The 7,388-nt window shown below is 49.8% G+C and overlaps 1 protein-coding gene across 9 annotated transcripts in view; it reads left to right on the top strand.

Annotated features, from left to right (window-relative positions):
* tsc2 (TSC complex subunit 2) overlaps window positions 1-7,388 on the top strand; it is a 96,076-nt gene that overhangs the window by 6,751 nt on the left and 81,937 nt on the right. For 7 of the 9 annotated variants that reach the window (XM_070901130.1, XM_070901137.1, XM_070901136.1 and 4 more), the window contains exon 1: window positions 5,245-5,317. The exons of the other annotated variants lie outside the window; for them this stretch is intronic. The gene's annotated coding sequence lies outside the window, so the exon portion shown is untranslated. Of the gene's footprint in view, window positions 1-5,244; window positions 5,318-7,388 lie in introns of those variants that run through there. 9 annotated transcript variants of the gene reach the window in all.

Below are 7,388 nucleotides of genomic sequence, written 5' to 3'. Positions count from 1 at the left end.
TTTGGAATGACCTTCTGACTCAGGCGAGTGTCCACAACTGGCACTTTTAAAGTAGCAAAATGCCCCATGGTTAGATGCTCTATAACAGGTGATTGGTCCTGAGTGGGAGTATGAAGGAGTTAGGGGAAGTGGGTGAAGGCATGGTCTAAAGAATAGGTATTAAGGAACTTTTTGAGGGTGGGAAGAGATATAGCAAAGTGGGAGGTTATAGGCAGAGAATTCTTGAGTATGTCCACCAGACTGATGAAGGCTCTGTCATCAGTGGTAGAAGAGAGGGAGGGGGAATGAAGAGTAGACCAATGTTGGTGAAGCAGAGGATGCGAGTGGGGACATAAGATTGGAAGAGATTGCAGTGGTAGGGTGGAATAATGCCAAGGAGGAATTTGTAAACAAGGATGAGGGTTTTGAAATTCTGATGGGGAGCCAATGGAGGTTGGTGAGTACAGTGGGTGATAAGTGAGTGGACAGGATGTGGGCAGCAGAGTTTTGGATGAACTGGAATTCATGTGGGGTGTAGCTCAGGAGAACACTGAAGAGGACATTGGAGAAGTCAAGTCTGCAGATGATGAAGGCATGGTGATAGTTTCAGTAGCAGTGAGGGTGAGGGAGATGAGTGACACTTTGAGTATTTCCATTGTAATCTGGAAGGACTGAGCTTGAAGGCTGAATGGCCACTTTCAACTCGATTTAACTTTTAATTTGTTCTCATGACCTATTTGATCTATTTCACTCTTAAGAAATAAATACATGTCCGTGGGACTAGTTTTCTGAGTATGCACTCTTGATGTGGAACCTTATCTGTTAGAACCACACACCAGGAAATTGTATGTGCACTCACCATGATATTCCACCTATTCATTTAAACGAACTGAAAATCATCTGTGGCAAGAAAGAACTTACATTTATACAGCGCCTTTTACATGTCCTAAAGCCCTTTACAAAAATATCAACAACTGCAATTTGTATTTATATAGCGCCTTTAACATAGTAAAACGTCCCAGGGCGTCTCACAGGAGCGTTTTAAAGCAGAATTTGACACCAAGTCACAAATGATATCCTATGTGACTGTGACAAAGGTAAACTATCCCTTCTTGTCCTTCTCGAACTGTCTGAAGCCTTTGACATGGTTGACCACACCTCTCCACCATCATCCAGCTGGATGAGACTGCAATCGCCTGGTTCCATTCTTATTTATCTAATCGTAGCCAGAGAATCACCTGCAATGGCTTCTCTTCCTGCTCCCGCATCGTTACCTCTGGTGTCCCCCAAGGATCTATGCTTGGCCCCCTCCTATTTCCCATTTACATGCTGCCCTTCGGTGACATCATCCGAAAACACAGCGTCAGTTTTCATATGTACGCTGACGACATCCAGCTCTACCTCATCACCACTTCTCTCAACCACTCCACTTATTCTAAACTGTCAGACTGCTTGTCCGACATCCAGTACTGGATGAGCAGAAATTTCCGCCAACTAAATATTGTGAAAACTGAAGCCATTGTCTTCGGTTACCGCCACAAACTACGTTCCCTAGCCATCAACTGTTTGTAACCTTGGTGTCATATTTGACCTCGAAAGAAGCATTCGGCCACATATCCATGTATCACTAAGACTGCCTATTTCCACCTCCATAACATTGCCTGACTCCACCCTTGCCTCAGCTCATCTGTTGAAACCTTCATCTATGCCTTTGTTACCTCTAGACTTGACTATTGCAACCTACTCCTGGCTGGCCTCCCATCTTCTACCCTCCATAAACTTGAGGTCATCCAAAATTCTGCTGTCCATGTCCTAACTCACACCAAATCCCGTTCACCCATTACCCCTGTGCTCTCTGACCTACAATGGCTCCCGGTTAAGCAATGCCTTGATTTAAAATTCTCATCTTTGTTTTCCAATCCATTATCTCTGTAATCTTCTCCAGCCCCATAATTCTCCAAGATATCTGCGTTCCTTTAATTCTGGCTTCTTGAGCATCCTCGATTTTAACAGCTCCACCATTGGTGGCTGTGCCTTCAGCTGCTAAGGTCCTAAGCTCTGGAATTCCTTCCCTAAACCTCGCTGTCTCTCTACCTTTCTTTCCTCCTTTAAGATGCTCCTTGAGACCTCTTTGACCAAGCTTTTGGTCACCTGTTTCAACATCTCCTTATGCAGCTCAGTGTCAAATTTTGAATGATAACGCTCCTGTGAAGCGCCTTGGAATGTTTTATTACATTAAAGGTGCTATATAAATACAACTTGTTTTTCTTGTTGAGCCACATAAAATTTGACAGCACTTGATTACCGCTAATAAAGCACTTTTGACGTGTTATCACTGTTGTAATGTAGGAGAGCACAGCTTCTCGACGTGTACTCACAGCTGACGAGGCTCCACATGAGAGCGCACATTCATAAAGTTTACCGTCAAATGTTTAAAAAGGCTTGGATTCTTTCACTGATCACACGGACATTCTTCACAGTTTCCCAACATTGCTGACTCCTTTATTTAAAGGGTCGTTGTTATCTCATTGGAGGAGTTTATGCAATGGAAGTCAATCCCTGAAACAGCCAAGAATGGCTTATATCGAATCTCTGGAAGGTTGACCAGTTGGAACAGTTTGCGTTTTAGGACATACAACATGGGCTGTTGTTTGAAAATGCTTTCCATAAATTTACTTAAATAAAATCTGAACTTAACAACATAAAAAATAGGAGCAGGAATAGGCTATATAGCCGTTCGAGCCTGATCCACCATTTAATAAGATCCTGGCTAATCTTCGACCTCAACTCCACCTTCCTGCCTGATCCCCATATCCCTTGATTCCCTTACAGCCCAAAATCTATCGACCTCAATCTTGAATATATTCAATGAGCATCCACAGTCCTCTGTGGCAATTCTAAAAATTCACATACCTCTAAGTGAAGAGATTTCTCCTCATCCTAAATGACCAACCCCTTATCCTGACTCTGCGCCCCCGTGTTCTAGACTCTCCAGCCAGCGGAAACACCCCCGCAGCATCTACCCGGTCAAGCCCTCTCAGAATCTTGTATGTTTCAATGAGATCACCTCTAATTCATCAAAACTCCAGAGAGTATAAACCCAATCTACTCAATCTCTCATCATAGGACAACTCTCTCATTGTAGGAATCAATCTAGTGAACCTTTGTTTCATCCTCTCTCAGGCAAGTATAGCCTTCTTTAAAGAAAAGAAAGACTTGCATTTATATAGCGCCTTTCACATCCACCGGACATTTCAAATAAGTACTTTTGGAGTGCAGTCACTGTTGCAATATAGGAAACGCAGCAGCTAATTTGCACACAGCAAGCTCTCACAAACAGCAATGTGGCAATAACCAGATACCTGTTTTTGTTATGTTGATTGAAGAATAAATATTGGCCAGGATTCTGGGGATAACTACTATGTTCTGCTTCAAAATAATGCCATGGAATCTATTACGTCCACCTGGTTTAATGTTTCATCCAAAAGACACCACCTTCAAAAGCGCAACGCTCCTTTAGCACTGCACTGGAATGTCAGCCTAGATTTTTGGGCTCAAGTCTATGGAGTGGGACTATGAACCTTCTGACTCAGAGGTGGGAGTGCTACCTACTGAGCCACTGGCTAACACACTTAGGTACAGTCCTGAATGTTTCTTACTAATCAATGTTTCATTATATTCTAACTGACTTTTGCATTGTCTGTATGCATGATGCTACATTTTTTTTATCAGAACCTCTACTCTTAAAAATATTTATGCTTCATGCAAGTATGCATGTGACATTCTATTCAACTATAAGTACTCAAAGCACTGCAAATAAATCTGTCTTCTGCTCAGTTATTCTGAGTCTACTATGGTCATTGGTAATCTGGTTTTATTGAAACTTAGGATTTTCCATCCTGTACATGAAACTGTCCACATAATTGGCAGTGTCAGTTCTTTTGTTCAGATCCAGTAACAGGGTAATATTTGGCAGAATATTTGTGATTCAAGAACATAAGAACATAAGAAATAGGAACAGGAGTAGGCCATACGTTCCCTCGAGCCTGCTCTGCCATTCAATAAGATCATGGCTGATCTGATCATGGACTCAGCTCCATCTCCCCGCCCGCTCCCTATAACCCCTTATCCCCTTATCGTTTAAGAAACTGTCTATTTCTGCCTTAAATTTATTCAATGTCCCAGCTTCCACAGCTCTCTGAGGCAGCGAATTCTACAGATTTACAATCCTCTGAGAGAAGAAGTTTTTCCTCATCTCAGTTTTAAATGGGCGGCCCCTTATTCTAAGATCATGCCCTCTAGTTCTAGTCTCCCCAATCAGTGGAAACATCCTCTCTGCATCCACCTTGTCAAGCTCCCTCATAATCGTATATGTTTCGATAAGATCACCACTCATTCTTCTGAATTCCATGAGTAGAGGCCCAACCTACCCAACCTTTCCTCATAAGTCAAACCCCTCATCTCCGGAATCAACGTAGTGAATCTTCTCTGAACTGCCTCCAAAGCAAGTATATCCTTTCATAAATATGGAAACCAAAACTGCACACGGTATTCCAGGTGTGGCCTCACCAATACCATGTATAGCTGTAGCAAGACTTCCCTGCTTTTATACTCCATCCCCTTTGCAATAAAGGCCAAGATTCCTGATCACTTGCTGTACCTGCATACTATCCTTTTGTGTTTCATGCACAAGTACCCCCAGGTCCCGCTGTACTGCAGCACTTTGCAATCTTTCTCCGTTTAAATAATAACTTGCTCTGATTTTTTTCTGCCAAAGTGCATGACCTCGCACTTTCAAACATTATACTCCGTCTGCCAAATTTTTGCCCACTCACTTAGCCTGTCTATAGCCTTTTGCAGATGTTTTGTGTCCTCCTCACACATTGCTTTTCCTCCCATCTTTGTATCGTCGGCAAACTTGGCTACGTTACACTCAGTCCCTTCTTCCTTGTCGTTAATGTAGATTGTAAATAGTTAGGGTCCCAGCACTGATCCCTGCGGCACCCCATTGATTACTAGTCAGTCCCCCCCTGTGCCTGGAGGAGGGGGTCAGTACCCCCTGTGCCTGAAGAAGGCTCACCACCACCTTCTCAGGGGCAATTAGTGATGCTGGCCCTGCCAGCGACGCCCACTTCCCTTGAGTGGATGAAGAGAAAATATTGCAAATAAAACTACAGCTGGACTACATCTCCCAGAAGGCGCCGCGGTCCAACTCACTCCAAAAGGGCGGAAGCAGTAGCGAGCGCGACGTCACTTTCTGGAGGGCTGGGCCTGCGGCGGGAGCTTGGAGCTGGTGCAATGAGAGAGTGAGGCGGCCGAGCCCGGGTCAGGCAGCAGGGTGAGTGGCAACCAGCGGAGCGGAGGGAAGGGCCTGCACAAGGCCAGCCCAGCCCGGGAGCTCGAGGCCCGGGGCCGGCTGTTGTTGCTGAGGGAAGTCGGTTGCTGTAGTAAACAAATCCCGGCTGGGCTGGGCTGGGCTGGGCAACTGACCCCTTCTCCAGGCACCGGTTGGGGCAACTGACCCCCCTCCTCCAGGCACCCGGGGGGGGGGGGGGGGAACTGACCCCCTCCTCCAGGCACCCGGGGGGGGGGGAACTGACCCCCTCCTCCAGGCACCCGGGGGGGGGGCAACTGACCCCCTCCTCCAGGCACCCGGGGGGGGCAACTGACCCCCTCCTCCAGGCACCCGGGGGGGGGGCAACTGACCCCCTCCTCCAGGCACCCGGGGGGGGGCAGCTGACCCCCCTCCTCCAGGCACCCGGGGGGGGAGCAACTGACCCCCTCCTCCAGGCACCCGGCGGGGGGGCAACTGACCCCCCTCCTCCAGGCACCCGGGGGGGCAACTGACCCCCCTCCTCCAGGTACCCGGGGGGGGGGGGGGGCAACTGACCCCCCTCCTCCAGGCACCCAGGGGGGGGGGGCAACTGACCCCCCTCCTCCAGGCACCCAGGGGGGGGGGGGCAACTGACCCCCCTCCTCCAGGCACCCGGGGGGGAGGCAACTGACCCCCCTCCTCCAGGCACCCGGGGGGGAGGCAACTGACCCCCCTCCTCCAGGCACCCGGTGGTGGGGGCAACTGACCCCCCTCCTCCAGGCACCGGTGGTGGGGGCAACTGACCCCCCTCCTCCAGGCACCTGGGGGGGGCAACTGACCCCCCTCCTCCAGGCACCGGTGGTGGGGGCAACTGACCCCCCCCCCCCTCCTCCAGGCACCGGTGGTGGGGGCAACTGACCCCCCTCCTCCAGGCACCGCTGGTGGGGGAGGGAGGGCGCAACTGACCCCCTCCTCCAGACACCCGGGGGGCAACTGACCACCCCCTCCTCCTGGCACCTGGGGGGGGGGTAACTGAGCACCCCCTCCTCCTGGCACCTGGGGGGGGGGGGGTAACTGACTCCCTCCTCCTGGCACCTGAGGAGGGTGGGTAACTGAACCCCCCCATCTCCAGGCACCTGAGGGGCCTGGGTAACTGACCCCCCCCCCTCCTCCAGGCACCTGGGGGTGCGGTAACTGACCACCCCCTCCTCCTGGCACCTGGGGGGGGGTAACTGACTCCCTCCTCCAGGCACCTGAGGGGGGTGGGTAACTGACCCCCCCCCCCTCCCTCCTCCAGGCACCTGAGGGGTGTGGGTAACTGACCCCCCCCCCCCCCCATCCTCCAGGCACCTGAGGGGGGGGGGTAACTGACCACCCCCCTCCTCCAGGTACCTGAAGGGGGTGGGTAACTGACCCCCCTCCTCCAGGCACCTGGTGGGGGGTGGGGGTAACTGAACCCCTCCTCCAGGCATGGGGGAGGGGGGTGGGTATCGATGCCCTTCTCTGGGGTAGGCTGAGTGGCAAAGGCACAAACGCAGCTGCACAGACCTTGTCGCTGTAGATTAATCTAAGGTGTGCCAGTGGATCCGGTAGGGGCCCCCATGCCTTCAGTCCCAGCCTGAGTGCTGGGTATCGCCCTCTCTCTTTCTTCCCTTCATGGCACAAAGCCTTGTGGCCAAAGAGCTTTCCTTCACTGTGCTGCAATTTGATGTGATTGACTTTGTGCTGCATTAACAGACTTTTTGTATGTTTGCAAATAATCTTGCCCCTCTGCTCATCCCTCCCTCCTACACAGTCGCTGCATCTTTTACAATAGCTCAGCAGGATGCCAGTTAGTGTCACTTGACAAATATGAAAACTAACTTATTATTTTAGATCTTAATGTGGAGATGTATCCAATGCTAATGTGAGCAGTTTGGTGTCCGACATCTCAGAAATCAAAATTGGTTTGTTGAAAATTGCGATAGGTTTAGACTTTGACTCCAAAGTAACAGCTGATTCTTTTTGAAACTGCTCACACCATTGCACTCAGCGAGTTCTGACGTTCGTGTGGTTATTCCCTGCCCTCCAGTGTCCTTGTATGTTAGTGCAATAG

The sequence above is a fragment of the Pristiophorus japonicus genome, chromosome 15 (assembly GCF_044704955.1).
Source record: "Pristiophorus japonicus isolate sPriJap1 chromosome 15, sPriJap1.hap1, whole genome shotgun sequence".
Taxonomy (NCBI): Eukaryota; Metazoa; Chordata; class Chondrichthyes; family Pristiophoridae; genus Pristiophorus; species Pristiophorus japonicus.
This window is presented reverse-complemented; position numbering and strand designations above follow the sequence as displayed.